At 47.3% G+C, this 14988-nt stretch overlaps 34 non-coding genes across 34 annotated transcripts; all 34 read right to left on the bottom strand.

The window, feature by feature from the left end:
- Window positions 1-105: 105 nt before the first annotated feature.
- trnat-agu (transfer RNA threonine (anticodon AGU)) lies at window positions 106-179 on the bottom strand. The gene has a single exon. It is a non-coding gene; the product is annotated as a tRNA-Thr (tRNA).
- A 677-nt stretch (window positions 180-856) lies between these two features.
- Window positions 857-930, bottom strand: trnat-ugu (transfer RNA threonine (anticodon UGU)). The gene has a single exon. It is a non-coding gene; the product is annotated as a tRNA-Thr (tRNA).
- Window positions 931-1103: 173 nt separating this feature from the next.
- trnat-agu (transfer RNA threonine (anticodon AGU)) lies at window positions 1104-1177 on the bottom strand. The gene has a single exon. It is a non-coding gene; the product is annotated as a tRNA-Thr (tRNA).
- A 416-nt stretch (window positions 1178-1593) lies between these two features.
- Window positions 1594-1683, bottom strand: trnar-ucu (transfer RNA arginine (anticodon UCU)). Its single transcript is given in 2 exon segments — window positions 1594-1629; window positions 1647-1683. It is a non-coding gene; the product is annotated as a tRNA-Arg (tRNA).
- Window positions 1684-1865: 182 nt separating this feature from the next.
- On the bottom strand, window positions 1866-1939 carry trnat-ugu (transfer RNA threonine (anticodon UGU)). Its single transcript has one exon. It is a non-coding gene; the product is annotated as a tRNA-Thr (tRNA).
- A 173-nt stretch (window positions 1940-2112) lies between these two features.
- Window positions 2113-2186, bottom strand: trnat-cgu (transfer RNA threonine (anticodon CGU)). Its single transcript has one exon. It is a non-coding gene; the product is annotated as a tRNA-Thr (tRNA).
- A 677-nt stretch (window positions 2187-2863) lies between these two features.
- trnat-ugu (transfer RNA threonine (anticodon UGU)) lies at window positions 2864-2937 on the bottom strand. The gene has a single exon. It is a non-coding gene; the product is annotated as a tRNA-Thr (tRNA).
- Window positions 2938-3110: 173 nt separating this feature from the next.
- Window positions 3111-3184, bottom strand: trnat-cgu (transfer RNA threonine (anticodon CGU)). The gene has a single exon. It is a non-coding gene; the product is annotated as a tRNA-Thr (tRNA).
- Window positions 3185-3861: 677 nt separating this feature from the next.
- trnat-ugu (transfer RNA threonine (anticodon UGU)) lies at window positions 3862-3935 on the bottom strand. Its single transcript has one exon. It is a non-coding gene; the product is annotated as a tRNA-Thr (tRNA).
- Window positions 3936-4108: 173 nt separating this feature from the next.
- Window positions 4109-4182, bottom strand: trnat-agu (transfer RNA threonine (anticodon AGU)). Its single transcript has one exon. It is a non-coding gene; the product is annotated as a tRNA-Thr (tRNA).
- A 677-nt stretch (window positions 4183-4859) lies between these two features.
- On the bottom strand, window positions 4860-4933 carry trnat-ugu (transfer RNA threonine (anticodon UGU)). Its single transcript has one exon. It is a non-coding gene; the product is annotated as a tRNA-Thr (tRNA).
- Window positions 4934-5106: 173 nt separating this feature from the next.
- On the bottom strand, window positions 5107-5180 carry trnat-agu (transfer RNA threonine (anticodon AGU)). Its single transcript has one exon. It is a non-coding gene; the product is annotated as a tRNA-Thr (tRNA).
- Window positions 5181-5596: 416 nt separating this feature from the next.
- Window positions 5597-5686, bottom strand: trnar-ucu (transfer RNA arginine (anticodon UCU)). The gene is given in 2 exon segments: window positions 5597-5632; window positions 5650-5686. It is a non-coding gene; the product is annotated as a tRNA-Arg (tRNA).
- A 182-nt stretch (window positions 5687-5868) lies between these two features.
- Window positions 5869-5942, bottom strand: trnat-ugu (transfer RNA threonine (anticodon UGU)). Its single transcript has one exon. It is a non-coding gene; the product is annotated as a tRNA-Thr (tRNA).
- Window positions 5943-6115: 173 nt separating this feature from the next.
- trnat-agu (transfer RNA threonine (anticodon AGU)) lies at window positions 6116-6189 on the bottom strand. The gene has a single exon. It is a non-coding gene; the product is annotated as a tRNA-Thr (tRNA).
- A 677-nt stretch (window positions 6190-6866) lies between these two features.
- Window positions 6867-6940, bottom strand: trnat-ugu (transfer RNA threonine (anticodon UGU)). Its single transcript has one exon. It is a non-coding gene; the product is annotated as a tRNA-Thr (tRNA).
- Window positions 6941-7113: 173 nt separating this feature from the next.
- Window positions 7114-7187, bottom strand: trnat-cgu (transfer RNA threonine (anticodon CGU)). The gene has a single exon. It is a non-coding gene; the product is annotated as a tRNA-Thr (tRNA).
- Window positions 7188-7603: 416 nt separating this feature from the next.
- Window positions 7604-7693, bottom strand: trnar-ucu (transfer RNA arginine (anticodon UCU)). Its single transcript is given in 2 exon segments — window positions 7604-7639; window positions 7657-7693. It is a non-coding gene; the product is annotated as a tRNA-Arg (tRNA).
- Window positions 7694-7875: 182 nt separating this feature from the next.
- Window positions 7876-7949, bottom strand: trnat-ugu (transfer RNA threonine (anticodon UGU)). Its single transcript has one exon. It is a non-coding gene; the product is annotated as a tRNA-Thr (tRNA).
- A 173-nt stretch (window positions 7950-8122) lies between these two features.
- trnat-agu (transfer RNA threonine (anticodon AGU)) lies at window positions 8123-8196 on the bottom strand. The gene has a single exon. It is a non-coding gene; the product is annotated as a tRNA-Thr (tRNA).
- Window positions 8197-8873: 677 nt separating this feature from the next.
- trnat-ugu (transfer RNA threonine (anticodon UGU)) lies at window positions 8874-8947 on the bottom strand. Its single transcript has one exon. It is a non-coding gene; the product is annotated as a tRNA-Thr (tRNA).
- Window positions 8948-9120: 173 nt separating this feature from the next.
- trnat-agu (transfer RNA threonine (anticodon AGU)) lies at window positions 9121-9194 on the bottom strand. Its single transcript has one exon. It is a non-coding gene; the product is annotated as a tRNA-Thr (tRNA).
- A 416-nt stretch (window positions 9195-9610) lies between these two features.
- Window positions 9611-9700, bottom strand: trnar-ucu (transfer RNA arginine (anticodon UCU)). Its single transcript is given in 2 exon segments — window positions 9611-9646; window positions 9664-9700. It is a non-coding gene; the product is annotated as a tRNA-Arg (tRNA).
- A 182-nt stretch (window positions 9701-9882) lies between these two features.
- Window positions 9883-9956, bottom strand: trnat-ugu (transfer RNA threonine (anticodon UGU)). Its single transcript has one exon. It is a non-coding gene; the product is annotated as a tRNA-Thr (tRNA).
- Window positions 9957-10129: 173 nt separating this feature from the next.
- On the bottom strand, window positions 10130-10203 carry trnat-agu (transfer RNA threonine (anticodon AGU)). Its single transcript has one exon. It is a non-coding gene; the product is annotated as a tRNA-Thr (tRNA).
- Window positions 10204-10880: 677 nt separating this feature from the next.
- Window positions 10881-10954, bottom strand: trnat-ugu (transfer RNA threonine (anticodon UGU)). The gene has a single exon. It is a non-coding gene; the product is annotated as a tRNA-Thr (tRNA).
- Window positions 10955-11127: 173 nt separating this feature from the next.
- Window positions 11128-11201, bottom strand: trnat-agu (transfer RNA threonine (anticodon AGU)). Its single transcript has one exon. It is a non-coding gene; the product is annotated as a tRNA-Thr (tRNA).
- Window positions 11202-11878: 677 nt separating this feature from the next.
- Window positions 11879-11952, bottom strand: trnat-ugu (transfer RNA threonine (anticodon UGU)). The gene has a single exon. It is a non-coding gene; the product is annotated as a tRNA-Thr (tRNA).
- Window positions 11953-12125: 173 nt separating this feature from the next.
- Window positions 12126-12199, bottom strand: trnat-agu (transfer RNA threonine (anticodon AGU)). Its single transcript has one exon. It is a non-coding gene; the product is annotated as a tRNA-Thr (tRNA).
- Window positions 12200-12876: 677 nt separating this feature from the next.
- On the bottom strand, window positions 12877-12950 carry trnat-ugu (transfer RNA threonine (anticodon UGU)). Its single transcript has one exon. It is a non-coding gene; the product is annotated as a tRNA-Thr (tRNA).
- A 173-nt stretch (window positions 12951-13123) lies between these two features.
- On the bottom strand, window positions 13124-13197 carry trnat-agu (transfer RNA threonine (anticodon AGU)). Its single transcript has one exon. It is a non-coding gene; the product is annotated as a tRNA-Thr (tRNA).
- Window positions 13198-13874: 677 nt separating this feature from the next.
- Window positions 13875-13948, bottom strand: trnat-ugu (transfer RNA threonine (anticodon UGU)). The gene has a single exon. It is a non-coding gene; the product is annotated as a tRNA-Thr (tRNA).
- Window positions 13949-14121: 173 nt separating this feature from the next.
- trnat-cgu (transfer RNA threonine (anticodon CGU)) lies at window positions 14122-14195 on the bottom strand. The gene has a single exon. It is a non-coding gene; the product is annotated as a tRNA-Thr (tRNA).
- A 677-nt stretch (window positions 14196-14872) lies between these two features.
- On the bottom strand, window positions 14873-14946 carry trnat-ugu (transfer RNA threonine (anticodon UGU)). Its single transcript has one exon. It is a non-coding gene; the product is annotated as a tRNA-Thr (tRNA).
- Window positions 14947-14988: the final 42 nt, after the last annotated feature.

Below are 14988 nucleotides of genomic sequence, written 5' to 3'. Positions count from 1 at the left end.
AAGCAATTGCAAAGGAAGCCTCAGTTTCACCGTTTGTGGTCAGTTCTCAGAAAAGCAAAGAATTGCGAGGGTTCAAAGCCTTGCGAAATAGAAGGGCACAGTCAAAGGCACCGCTGGGATTCGAACCCAGGATCTCCTGTTTACTAGACAGGCGCTTTAACCAACTAAGCCACAGCACCTGCCAGCCTGTGCACAAAAAAGATGCAAATCGTGGACCAGGACTTGGACAGCATAAACTATGGGGTGGCCAGCCAGCATCTGTGATTATTGGCCAACCATGTTCAGCTGGACTCCTAGAACCCACATGAAACATGTTTATGGAGCTCCATTCACAAGAGCTGCAAAGACCATCTAAGCAGCGGGAAGAGAAAGGAAGTCTGGCACCACTCTGTGGTGACTGCCAGTCCTTGTGTGCAAGAGCCAAGAGGTTTTGGTAAGCAAATGTAGTAGTAAACAAAACAGACAACATTTTGAAGCCTTTCAACTACATTGACATTATTTGAAATGAACACGTTGAGAACAAGAGGCCTCAAAAGCTTTCTGTTAACTGAGGGCAACACTGTACAGTATGGGGTTGACAAAAGGGCTAAAGGTACGACTCGAACCCACAACCTTTGAATGTCCTCATTTTGCAATCTAGAAGTCCAATGCGCTATCCATTGTGCCACAGAGCCCACATGATTATGTGGTTGGGCCACTTGATGGTTTTTCATCTGGGCATTTCCAACACTGTAATGCTTTTCACTCTGCGGGCAGAAAAGACAGGTGCTCTAGCCTCTGCACAATTTAAACTGGATTCAAGGTCTCAAGGCTCTCTGTCCAAGAACAATCCCAAAGAGCAAAGTCAGCTGGATAGAGGCACCGCTGGGATTCGAACCCAGGATCTCCTGTTTACAAGACAGGCGCTTTGACCAACTAAGCCACAGCGCCTTGATGCTGTGATTTGTTATCTTGGGACACTGTCCTTCAACAACAGCTCAGGGATGGTTTGCAAGTGGAAGCAATTGCAAAGGAAGCCTCAGTTTCACCGTTTGTGGTCAGTTCTCAGAAAAGCAAAGAATTGCGAGGGTTCAAGGCCTTGCGAAACAGAAGGGCACAGTCAAAGGCACCGCTGGGATTCGAACCCAGGATCTCCTGTTTACTAGACAGGCGCTTTAACCAACTAAGCCACAGCGCCTGCCAGCCTGTGCACAAAAAAGATGCAAATCGTGGACCAGGACTTGGACAGCATAAACTATGGGGTGGCCAGCCAGCCTCTGTGATTATTGGCCAACCATGTTCAGCTGGACTCCTAGAACCCACATGAAACATGTTTATGGAGCTCCATTCACAAGAGCTGCAAAGACCATCTAAGCAGCGGGAAGAGAAAGGAAGTCTGGCACCACTCTGTGGTGACTGCCAGTCCTTGTGTGCAAGAGCCAAGAGGTTTTGGTAAGCAAATGTAGTAGTAAACAAAACAGACAACATTTTGAAGCCTTTCAACTACATTGACATTATTTGAAATGAACACGTTGAGAACAAGAGGCCTCAAAAGCTTTCTGTTAACTGAGGGCAACACTGTACAGTATGGGGTTGACAAAAGGGCTAAAGGTACGACTCTGGTGGGACTCGAACCCACAACCTTTGAATGTCCTCATTTTGCAATCTAGAAGTCCAATGCGCTATCCATTGCGCCACAGAGCCCACATGATTATGTGGTTGGGCCACTTGATGGTTTTTCATCTGGGCATTTCCAACACTGTAATGCTTTTCACTCTGCGGGCAGAAAAGACAGGTGCTCTAGCCTCTGCACAATTTAAACTGGATTCAAGGTCTCAAGGCTCTCTGTCCAAGAACAATCCCAAAGAGCAAAGTCAGCTGGATAGAGGCACCGCTGGGATTCGAACCCAGGATCTCCTGTTTACAAGACAGGCGCTTTGACCAACTAAGCCACAGCGCCTTGATGCTATGATTTGTTATCTTGGGACACTGTCCTTCAACAACAGCTCAGGGATGGTTTGCAAGTGGAAACAATTGCAAAGGAAGCCTCAGTTTCACAGTTTGTGGTCAGTTCTCAGAAAAGCAAAGAATTGCGAGGGTTCAAGGCCTTGCGAAACAGAAGGGCACAGTCAAAGGCACTGCTGGGATTCGAACCCAGGATCTCCTGTTTACGAGACAGGCGCTTTAACCAACTAAGCCACAGCGCCTGCCAGCATGTGCACAAAAAAGATGCAAATCGTGGACCAGGCCTTGGTCAGCATAAACTATGGGGTGGCCAGCCAGCCTCTGTGATTATTGGCCAACCATGTTCAGCTGGACTCCTAGAACCCACAACAAACATGTTTATGGAGCTCCATTCACAACAGCTGCAAAGACCATCTAAGCAGCGGGAAGAGAAAGGAAGTCTGGCACCACTCTGTGGTGACTGCCAGTCCATGTGTGCAAGAGCCAAGAGGTTTTGGTAAGCAAATGTAGTAGTAAACAAAACAGACAACATTTTGAAGCCTTTCAACTACATTGACATTATTTGAAATGAACACGTTGAAAACATTAGGCCTCAAAAGCTTTCTGTTAACTGAGGGCAACACTGTACAGTATGGGGTTGACAAAAGGGCTAAAGGTACGACTCGAACCCACAACCTTTGAATGTCCTCATTTTGCAATCTAGAAGTCCAATGCGCTATCCATTGCGCCACAGAGCCCACATGATTATGTGGTTGGGCCACTTGATGGTTTTTCATCTGGGCATTTCCAACACTGTAATGCTTTTCACTCTGCGGGCAGAAAAGACAGGTGCTCTAGCCTCTGCACAATGTAAACTGGATTCAAGGTCTCAAGGCTCTCTGTCCAAGAACAATCCCAAAGAGCAAAGTCAGCTGGATAGAGGCACCGCTGGGATTCGAACCCAGGATCTCCTGTTTACAAGACAGGCACTTTGACCAACTAAGCCACAGCGCCTTGATGCTATGATTTGTTATCTTGGGACACTGTCCTTCAACAACAGCTCAGGGATGGTTTGCAAGTGGAAGCAATTGCAAAGGAAGCCTCAGTTTCACAGTTTGTGGTCAGTTCTCAGAAAAGCAAAGAATTGCGAGGGTTCAAGGCCTTGCGAAACAGAAGGGCACAGTCAAAGGCACCGCTGGGATTCGAACCCAGGATCTCCTGTTTACGAGACAGGAGCTTTAACCAACTAAGCCACAGCGCCTGCCAGCATGTGCACAAAAAAGATGCAAATCGTGGACCAGGCCTTGGACAGCATAAACTATGGGGTGGCCAGCCAGCCTCTGTGATTATTGGCCAACCATGTTCAGCTGGACTCCTAGAAACCACAACAAACATGTTTATGGAGCTCCATTCACAACAGCTGCAAAGACCATCTAAGCAGCGGGAAGAGAAAGGAAGTCTGGCACCACTCTGTGGTGACTGCCAGTCCTTGTGTGCAAGAGCCAAGAGGTTTTGGTAAGCAAATGTAGTAGTAAACAAAACAGACAACATTTTGAAGCCTTTCAACTACATTGACATTATTTGAAATGAACACGTTGAGAACAAGAGGCCTCAAAAGCTTTCTGTTAACTGAGGGCAACACTGTACAGTATGGGGTTGACAAAAGGGCTAAAGGTACGACTCGAACCCACAACCTTTGAATGTCCTCATTTTGCAATCTAGAAGTCCAATGCGCTATCCATTGCGCCACAGAGCCCACATGATTATGTGGTTGGGCCACTTGATGGTTTTTCATCTGGGCATTTCCAACACTGTAATGCTTTTCACTCTGCGGGCAGAAAAGACAGGTGCTCTAGCCTCTGCACAATTTAAACTGGATTCAAGGTCTCAAGGCTCTCTGTCCAAGAACAATCCCAAAGAGCAAAGTCAGCTGGATAGAGGCACCGCTGGGATTCGAACCCAGGATCTCCTGTTTACAAGACAGGCGCTTTGACCAACTAAGCCACAGCGCCTTGATGCTATGATTTGTTATCTTGGGACACTGTCCTTCAACAACAGCTCAGGGATGGTTTGCAAGTGGAAGCAATTGCAAAGGAAGCCTCAGTTTCACCGTTTGTGGTCAGTTCTCAGAAAAGCAAAGAATTGCGAGGGTTCAAGGCCTTGCGAAACAGAAGGGCACAGTCAAAGGCACCGCTGGGATTCGAACCCAGGATCTGCTGTTTACTAGACAGGCGCTTTAACCAACTAAGCCACAGCGCCTGCCAGCCTGTGCACAAAAAAGATGCAAATCGTGGACCAGGACTTGGACAGCATAAACTATGGGGTGGCCAGCCAGCCTCTGTGATTATTGGCCAACCATGTTCAGCTGGACTCCTAGAACCCACAACAAACATGTTTATGGAGCTCCATTCACAACAGCTGCAAAGACCATCTAAGCAGCGGGAAGAGAAAGGAAGTCTGGCACCACTCTGTGGTGACTGCCAGTCCATGTGTGCAAGAGCCAAGAGGTTTTGGTAAGCAAATGTAGTAGTAAACAAAACAGACAACATTTTGAAGCCTTTCAACTACATTGACATTATTTGAAATGAACACGTTGAGAACAAGAGGCCTCAAAAGCTTTCTGTTAACTGAGGGCAACACTGTACAGTATGGGGTTGACAAAAGGGCTAAAGGTACGACTCGAACCCACAACCTTTGAATGTCCTCATTTTGCAATCTAGAAGTCCAATGCGCTATCCATTGCGCCACAGAGCCCACATGATTATGTGGTTGGGCCACTTGATGGTTTTTCATCTGGGCATTTCCAACACTGTAATGCTTTTCACTCTGCGGGCAGAAAAGACAGGTGCTCTAGCCTCTGCACAATTTAAACTGGATTCAAGGTCTCAAGGCTCTCTGTCCAAGAACAATCCCAAAGAGCAAAGTCAGCTGGATAGAGGCACCGCTGGGATTGGAACCCAGGATCTCCTGTTTACAAGACAGGCACTTTGACCAACTAAGCCACAGCGCCTTGATGCTATGATTTGTTATCTTGGGACACTGTCCTTCAACAACAGCTCAGGGATGGTTTGCAAGTGGAAGCAATTGCAAAGGAAGCCTCAGTTTCACCGTTTGTGGTCAGTTCTCAGAAACGCAAAGAATTGCGAGGGTTCAAGGCCTTGCGAAACAGAAGGGCACAGTCAAAGGCACCGCTGGGATTCGAACCCAGGATCTCCTGTTTACTAGACAGGCGCTTTAACCAACTAAGCCACAGCGCCTGCCAGCCTGTGCACAAAAAAGATGCAAATCGTGGACCAGGACTTGGACAGCATAAACTATGGGGTGGCCAGCCAGCCTCTGTGATTATTGGCCAACCATGTTCAGCTGGACTCCTAGAACCCACAACAAACATGTTTATGGAGCTCCATTCACAAGAGCTGCAAAGACCATCTAAGCAGCGGGAAGAGAAAGGAAGTCTGGCACCACTCTGTGGTGACTGCCAGTCCATGTGTGCAAGAGCCAAGAGGTTTTGGTAAGCAAATGTAGTAGTAAACAAAACAGACAACATTTTGAAGCCTTTCAACTACATTGACATTATTTGAAATGAACACGTTGAGAACAAGAGGCCTCAAAAGCTTTCTGTTAACTGAGGGCAACACTGTACAGTATGGGGTTGACAAAAGGGCTAAAGGTACGACTCTGGTGGGACTCGAACCCACAACCTTTGAATGTCCTCATTTTGCAATCTAGAAGTCCAATGCGCTATCCATTGCGCCACAGAGCCCACATGATTATGTGGTTGGGCCACTTGATGGTTTTTCATCTGGGCATTTCCAACACTGTAATGCTTTTCACTCTGCGGGCAGAAAAGACAGGTGCTCTAGCCTCTGCACAATTTAAACTGGATTCAAGGTCTCAAGGCTCTCTGTCCAAGAACAATCCCAAAGAGCAAAGTCAGCTGGATAGAGGCACCGCTGGGATTGGAACCCAGGATCTCCTGTTTACAAGACAGGCACTTTGACCAACTAAGCCACAGCGCCTTGATGCTATGATTTGTTATCTTGGGACACTGTCCTTCAACAACAGCTCAGGGATGGTTTGCAAGTGGAAGCAATTGCAAAGGAAGCCTCAGTTTCACCGTTTGTGGTCAGTTCTCAGAAACGCAAAGAATTGCGAGGGTTCAAGGCCTTGCGAAACAGAAGGGCACAGTCAAAGGCACCGCTGGGATTCGAACCCAGGATCTGCTGTTTACTAGACAGGCGCTTTAACCAACTAAGCCACAGCGCCTGCCAGCCTGTGCACAAAAAAGATGCAAATCGTGGACCAGGACTTGGACAGCATAAACTATGGGGTGGCCAGCCAGCCTCTGTGATTATTGGCCAACCATGTTCAGCTGGACTCCTAGAACCCACAACAAACATGTTTATGGAGCTCCATTCACAACAGCTGCAAAGACCATCTAAGCAGCGGGAAGAGAAAGGAAGTCTGGCACCACTCTGTGGTGACTGCCAGTCCATGTGTGCAAGAGCCAAGAGGTTTTGGTAAGCAAATGTAGTAGTAAACAAAACAGACAACATTTTGAAGCCTTTCAACTACATTGACATTATTTGAAATGAACACGTTGAAAACAAGAGGCCTCAAAAGCTTTCTGTTAACTGAGGGCAACACTGTACAGTATGGGGTTGACAAAAGGGCTAAAGGTACGACTCGAACCCACAACCTTTGAATGTCCTCATTTTGCAATCTAGAAGTCCAATGCGCTATCCATTGCGCCACAGAGCCCACATGATTATGTGGTTGGGCCACTTGATGGTTTTTCATCTGGGCATTTCCAACACTGTAATGCTTTTCACTCTGCGGGCAGAAAAGACAGGTGCTCTAGCCTCTGCACAATGTAAACTGGATTCAAGGTCTCAAGGCTCTCTGTCCAAGAACAATCCCAAAGAGCAAAGTCAGCTGGATAGAGGCACCGCTGGGATTCGAACCCAGGATCTCCTGTTTACAAGACAGGCACTTTGACCAACTAAGCCACAGCGCCTTGATGCTATGATTTGTTATCTTGGGACACTGTCCTTCAACAACAGCTCAGGGATGGTTTGCAAGTGGAAGCAATTGCAAAGGAAGACTCAGTTTCACAGTTTGTGGTCAGTTCTCAGAAAAGCAAAGAATTGCGAGGGTTCAAGGCCTTGCGAAACAGAAGGGCACAGTCAAAGGCACCGCTGGGATTCGAACCCAGGATCTCCTGTTTACGAGACAGGAGCTTTAACCAACTAAGCCACAGCGCCTGCCAGCATGTGCACAAAAAAGATGCAAATCGTGGACCAGGCCTTGGACAGCATAAACTATGGGGTGGCCAGCCAGCCTCTGTGATTATTGGCCAACCATGTTCAGCTGGACTCCTAGAAACCACAACAAACATGTTTATGGAGCTCCATTCACAACAGCTGCAAAGACCATCTAAGCAGCGGGAAGAGAAAGGAAGTCTGGCACCACTCTGTGGTGACTGCCAGTCCATGTGTGCAAGAGCCAAGAGGTTTTGGTAAGCAATTGTAGTAGTAAACAAAACAGACAACATTTTGAAGCCTTTCAACTACATTGACATTATTTGAAATGAACACGTTGAGAACAAGAGGCCTCAAAAGCTTTCTGTTTACTGAGGGCAACACTGTACAGTATGGGGTTGACAAAAGGGCTAAAGGTACGACTCTGGTGGGACTCGAACCCACAACCTTTGAATGTCCTCATTTTGCAATCTAGAAGTCCAATGCGCTATCCATTGCGCCACAGAGCCCACATGATTATGTGGTTGGGCCACTTGATGGTTTTTCATCTGGGCATTTCCAACACTGTAATGCTTTTCACTCTGCGGGCAGAAAAGACAGGTGCTCTAGCCTCTGCACAATTTAAACTGGATTCAAGGTCTCAAGGCTCTCTGTCCAAGAACAATCCCAAAGAGCAAAGTCAGCTGGATAGAGGCACCGCTGGGATTGGAACCCAGGATCTCCTGTTTACAAGACAGGCACTTTGACCAACTAAGCCACAGCGCCTTGATGCTATGATTTGTTATCTTGGGACACTGTCCTTCAACAACAGCTCAGGGATGGTTTGCAAGTGGAAGCAATTGCAAAGGAAGCCTCAGTTTCACCGTTTGTGGTCAGTTCTCAGAAACGCAAAGAATTGCGAGGGTTCAAGGCCTTGCGAAACAGAAGGGCACAGTCAAAGGCACCGCTGGGATTCGAACCCAGGATCTGCTGTTTACTAGACAGGCGCTTTAACCAACTAAGCCACAGCGCCTGCCAGCCTGTGCACAAAAAAGATGCAAATCGTGGACCAGGACTTGGACAGCATAAACTATGGGGTGGCCAGCCAGCCTCTGTGATTATTGGCCAACCATGTTCAGCTGGACTCCTAGAACCCACAACAAACATGTTTATGGAGCTCCATTCACAACAGCTGCAAAGACCATCTAAGCAGCGGGAAGAGAAAGGAAGTCTGGCACCACTCTGTGGTGACTGCCAGTCCATGTGTGCAAGAGCCAAGAGGTTTTGGTAAGCAAATGTAGTAGTAAACAAAACAGACAACATTTTGAAGCCTTTCAACTACATTGACATTATTTGAAATGAACACGTTGAGAACAAGAGGCCTCAAAAGCTTTCTGTTAACTGAGGGCAACACTGTACAGTATGGGGTTGACAAAAGGGCTAAAGGTACGACTCGAACCCACAACCTTTGAATGTCCTCATTTTGCAATCTAGAAGTCCAATGCGCTATCCATTGCGCCACAGAGCCCACATGATTATGTGGTTGGGCCACTTGATGGTTTTTCATCTGGGCATTTCCAACACTGTAATGCTTTTCACTCTGCGGGCAGAAAAGACAGGTGCTCTAGCCTCTGCACAATTTAAACTGGATTCAAGGTCTCAAGGCTCTCTGTCCAAGAACAATCCCAAAGAGCAAAGTCAGCTGGATAGAGGCACCGCTGGGATTGGAACCCAGGATCTCCTGTTTACAAGACAGGCACTTTGACCAACTAAGCCACAGCGCCTTGATGCTATGATTTGTTATCTTGGGACACTGTCCTTCAACAACAGCTCAGGGATGGTTTGCAAGTGGAAGCAATTGCAAAGGAAGCCTCAGTTTCACCGTTTGTGGTCAGTTCTCAGAAACGCAAAGAATTGCGAGGGTTCAAGGCCTTGCGAAACAGAAGGGCACAGTCAAAGGCACCGCTGGGATTCGAACCCAGGATCTCCTGTTTACTAGACAGGCGCTTTAACCAACTAAGCCACAGCGCCTGCCAGCCTGTGCACAAAAAAGATGCAAATCGTGGACCAGGACTTGGACAGCATAAACTATGGGGTGGCCAGCCAGCCTCTGTGATTATTGGCCAACCATGTTCAGCTGGACTCCTAGAACCCACAACAAACATGTTTATGGAGCTCCATTCACAAGAGCTGCAAAGACCATCTAAGCAGCGGGAAGAGAAAGGAAGTCTGGCACCACTCTGTGGTGACTGCCAGTCCATGTGTGCAAGAGCCAAGAGGTTTTGGTAAGCAAATGTAGTAGTAAACAAAACAGACAACATTTTGAAGCCTTTTAACTACATTGACATTATTTGAAATGAACACGTTGAGAACAAGAGGCCTCAAAAGCTTTCTGTTAACTGAGGGCAACACTGTACAGTATGGGGTTGACAAAAGGGCTAAAGGTACGACTCTGGTGGGACTCGAACCCACAACCTTTGAATGTCCTCATTTTGCAATCTAGAAGTCCAATGCGCTATCCATTGCGCCACAGAGCCCACATGATTATGTGGTTGGGCCACTTGATGGTTTTTCATCTGGGCATTTCCAACACTGTAATGCTTTTCACTCTGCGGGCAGAAAAGACAGGTGCTCTAGCCTCTGCACAATTTAAACTGGATTCAAGGTCTCAAGGCTCTCTGTCCAAGAACAATCCCAAAGAGCAAAGTCAGCTGGATAGAGGCACCGCTGGGATTCGAACCCAGGATCTCCTGTTTACAAGACAGGCGCTTTGACCAACTAAGCCACAGCGCCTTGATGCTATGATTTGTTATCTTGGGACACTGTCCTTCAACAACAGCTCAGGGATGGTTTGCAAGTGGAAGCAATTGCAAAGGAAGCCTCAGTTTCACCGTTTGTGGTCAGTTCTCAGAAAAGCAAAGAATTGCGAGGGTTCAAGGCCTTGCGAAACAGAAGGGCACAGTCAAAGGCACCGCTGGGATTCGAACCCAGGATCTGCTGTTTACTAGACAGGCGCTTTAACCAACTAAGCCACAGCGCCTGCCAGCCTGTGCACAAAAAAGATGCAAATCGTGGACCAGGACTTGGACAGCATAAACTATGGGGTGGCCAGCCAGCCTCTGTGATTATTGGCCAACCATGTTCAGCTGGACTCCTAGAACCCACAACAAACATGTTTATGGAGCTCCATTCACAACAGCTGCAAAGACCATCTAAGCAGCGGGAAGAGAAAGGAAGTCTGGCACCACTCTGTGGTGACTGCCAGTCCATGTGTGCAAGAGCCAAGAGGTTTTGGTAAGCAAATGTAGTAGTAAACAAAACAGACAACATTTTGAAGCCTTTCAACTACATTGACATTATTTGAAATGAACACGTTGAGAACAAGAGGCCTCAAAAGCTTTCTGTTAACTGAGGGCAACACTGTACAGTATGGGGTTGACAAAAGGGCTAAAGGTACGACTCGAACCCACAACCTTTGAATGTCCTCATTTTGCAATCTAGAAGTCCAATGCGCTATCCATTGCGCCACAGAGCCCACATGATTATGTGGTTGGGCCACTTGATGGTTTTTCATCTGGGCATTTCCAACACTGTAATGCTTTTCACTCTGCGGGCAGAAAAGACAGGTGCTCTAGCCTCTGCACAATTTAAACTGGATTCAAGGTCTCAAGGCTCTCTGTCCAAGAACAATCCCAAAGAGCAAAGTCAGCTGGATAGAGGCACCGCTGGGATTGGAACCCAGGATCTCCTGTTTACAAGACAGGCACTTTGACCAACTAAGCCACAGCGCCTTGATGCTATGATTTGTTATCTTGGGACACTGTCCTTCAACAACAGCTCAGGGATGGTTTGCAAGTGGAAGCAATTGCAAAGGAAGCCTCAGTTTCACAGTTTGTGGTCAGTTCTCAGAAACGCAAAGAATTGCGAGGGTTCAAGGCCTTGCGAAACAGAAGGGCACAGTCAAAGGCACCGCTGGGATTCGAACCCAGGATCTCCTGTTTACTAGACAGGCGCTTTAACCAACTAAGCCACAGCGCCTGCCAGCCTGTGCACAAAAAAGATGCAAATCGTGGACCAGGACTTGGACAGCATAAACTATGGGGTGGCCAGCCAGCCTCTGTGATTATTGGCCAACCATGTTCAGCTGGACTCCTAGAACCCACAACAAACATGTTTATGGAGCTCCATTCACAAGAGCTGCAAAGACCATCTAAGCAGCGGGAAGAGAAAGGAAGTCTGGCACCACTCTGTGGTGACTGCCAGTCCATGTGTGCAAGAGCCAAGAGGTTTTGGTAAGCAAATGTAGTAGTAAACAAAACAGACAACATTTTGAAGCCTTTCAACTACATTGACATTATTTGAAATGAACACGTTGAGAACAAGAGGCCTCAAAAGCTTTCTGTTAACTGAGGGCAACACTGTACAGTATGGGGTTGACAAAAGGGCTAAAGGTACGACTCGAACCCACAACCTTTGAATGTCCTCATTTTGCAATCTAGAAGTCCAATGCGCTATCCATTGCGCCACAGAGCCCACATGATTATGTGGTTGGGCCACTTGATGGTTTTTCATCTGGGCATTTCCAACACTGTAATGCTTTTCACTCTGCGGGCAGAAAAGACAGGTGCTCTAGCCTCTGCACAATTTAAACTGGATTCAAGGTCTCAAGGCTCTCTGTCCAAGAACAATCCCAAAGAGCAAAGTCAGCTGGATAGAGGCACCGCTGGGATTCGAACCCAGGATCTCCTGTTTACAAGACAGGCGCTTTGACCAACTAAGCCACAGCGCCTTGATGCTATGATTTGTTATCTTGGGACACTGTCCTTCAACAACAGCTCAGGGATGGTTTGCAAGTGGAAGCAATTGCAAAGGAAGCCTCAGTTTCACCGTTTGTGGTCAGTTCTCAGAAAAGCAAAGAATTGCGAGGGTTCAAGGCCTTGCGAAACAGAAGGGCACAGTCAAAGGCACCGCTGGGATTCGAACCCAGGATCTGCTGTTTACTAGACAGGCGCTTTAACCAACTAAGCCACAGCGCCTGCCAGCCTGTGCACAAAAAAGATGCAAATCGTGGACCAGGATTTGGACAGCATAAACTATGGGGTGGCCAGCCAGCCTCTGTGATTATTGGCCAACCATGTTCAGCTGGACTCCTAGAACCCACAACAAACATGTTTATGGAGCTCCATTCACAAGAGCTGCAAAGACCATCTAAGCAGCGGGAAGAGAAAGGAAGTCTGGCACCACTCTGTGGTGACTGCCAGTCCATGTGTGCAAGAGCCAAGAGGTTTTGGTAAGCAAATGTAGTAGTAAACAAAACAGACAACATTTTGAAGCCTTTCAACTACATTGACATTATTTGAAATGAACACGTTGAGAACAAGAGGCCTCAAAAGCTTTCTGTTAACTGAGGGCAACACTGTACAGTATGGGGTTGACAAAAGGGCTAAAGGTACGACTCGAACCCACAACCTTTGAATGTCCTCATTTTGCAATCTAGAAGTCCAATGCGCTATCCATTGCGCCACAGAGCCCACATGATTATGTGGTTGGGCCACTTGATGGTTTTTCATCTGGGCATTTCCAACACTGTAATGCTTTTCACTCTGCGGGCAGAAAAGACAGGTGCTCTAGCCTCTGCACAATTTAAACTGGATTCAAGGTCTCAAGGCTCTCTGTCCAAGAACAATCCCAAAGAGCAAAGTCAGCTGGATAGAGGCACCGCTGGGATTCGAACCCAGGATCTCCTGTTTACAAGACAGGCGCTTTGACCAACTAAGCCACAGCGCCTTGATGCTATGATTTGTTATCTTGGGACACTGTCCTTCAACAACAGCTCAGGGATGGTTTGCAAGTGGAAGCAATTGCAAAGGAAGCCTCAGTTTCACCGTTTGTGGTCAGTTCTCAGAAAAGCAAAGAATTGCGAGGGTTCAAGGCCTTGCGAAACAGAAGGGCACAGTCAAAGGCACCGCTGGGATTCGAACCCAGGATCTGCTGTTTACTAGACAGGCGCTTTAACCAACTAAGCCACAGCGCCTGCCAGCCTGTGCACAAAAAAGATGCAAATCGTGGACCAGGATTTGGACAGCATAAACTATGGGGTGGCCAGCCAGCCTCTGTGATTATTGGCCAACCATGTTCAGCTGGACTCCTAGAACCCACAACAAACATGTTTATGGAGCTCCATTCACAACAGCTGCAAAGACCATCTAAGCAGCGGGAAGAGAAAGGAAGTCTGGCACCACTCTGTGGTGACTGCCAGTCCATGTGTGCAAGAGCCAAGAGGTTTTGGTAAGCAAATGTAGTAGTAAACAAAACAGACAACATTTTGAAGCCTTTCAACTACATTGACATTATTTGAAATGAACACGTTGAAAACAAGAGGCCTCAAAAGCTTTCTGTTAACTGAGGGCAACACTGTACAGTATGGGGTTGACAAAAGGGCTAAAGGTACGACTCGAACCCACAACCTTTGAATGTCCTCATTTTGCAATCTAGAAGTCCAATGCGCTATCCATTGCGCCACAGAGCCCACATGATTATGTGGTTGGGCCACTTGATGGTTTTTCATCTGGGCATTTCCAACACTGTAATGCTTTTCACTCTGCGGGCAGAAAAGACAGGTGCTCTAGCCTCTGCACAATGTAAACTGGATTCAAGGTCTCAAGGCTCTCTGTCCAAGAACAATCCCAAAGAGCAAAGTCAGCTGGATAGAGGCACCGCTGGGATTCGAACCCAGGATCTCCTGTTTACAAGACAGGCACTTTGACCAACTAAGCCACAGCGCCTTGATGCTATGATTTGTTATCTTGGGACACTGTCCTTCAACAACAGCTCAGGGATGGTTTGCAAGTGGAAGCAATTGCAAAGGAAGCCTCAGTTTCACAGTTTGTGGTCAGTTCTCAGAAAAGCAAAGAATTGCGAGGGTTCAAGGCCTTGCGAAACAGAAGGGCACAGTCAAAGGCACCGCTGGGATTCGAACCCAGGATCTCCTGTTTACGAGACAGGCGCTTTAACCAACTAAGCCACAGCGCCTGCCAGCATGTGCACAAAAAAGATGCAAATCGTGGACCAGGCCTTGGACAGCATAAACTATGGGGTGGCCAGCCAGCCTCTGTGATTATTGGCCAACCATGTTCAGCTGGACTCCTAGAAACCACAACAAACATGTTTATGGAGCTCCATTCACAACAGCTGCAAAGACCATCTAAGCAGCGGGAAGAGAAAGGAAGTCTGGCACCACTCTGTGGTGACTGCCAGTCCTTGTGTGCAAGAGCCAAGAGGTTTTGGTAAGCAAATGTAGTAGTAAACAAAACAGACAACATTTTGAAGCCTTTCAACTACATTGACATTATTTGAAATGAACACGTTGAGAACAAGAGGCCTCAAAAGCTTTCTGTTAACTGAGGGCAACACTGTACAGTATGGGGTTGACAAAAGGGCTAAAGGTACGACTCGAACCCACAACCTTTGAATGTCCTCATTTTGCAATCTAGAAGTCCAATGCGCTATCCATTGCGCCACAGAGCCCACATGATTATGTGGTTGGGCCACTTGATGGTTTTTCATCTGGGCATTTCCAACACTGTAATGCTTTTCACTCTGCGGGCAGAAAAGACAGGTGCTCTAGCCTCTGCACAATTTAAACTGGATTCAAGGTCTCAAGGCTCTCTGTCCAAGAACAATCCCAAAGAGCAAAGTCAGCTGGATAGAGGCACCGCTGGGATTCGAACCCAGGATCTCCTGTTTACAAGACAGGCGCTTTGACCAACTAAGCCACAGCGCCTTGATGCTATGATTTGTTATCTTGGGACACTGTCCTTCAACA

Source organism: Pimephales promelas, chromosome 16 (genome assembly GCF_988280905.1).
Source record: "Pimephales promelas chromosome 16, fPimPro1.hap1.1, whole genome shotgun sequence".
Lineage (NCBI taxonomy): Eukaryota > Metazoa > Chordata > Actinopteri > Cypriniformes > Leuciscidae > Pimephales > Pimephales promelas.
This window is presented reverse-complemented; position numbering and strand designations above follow the sequence as displayed.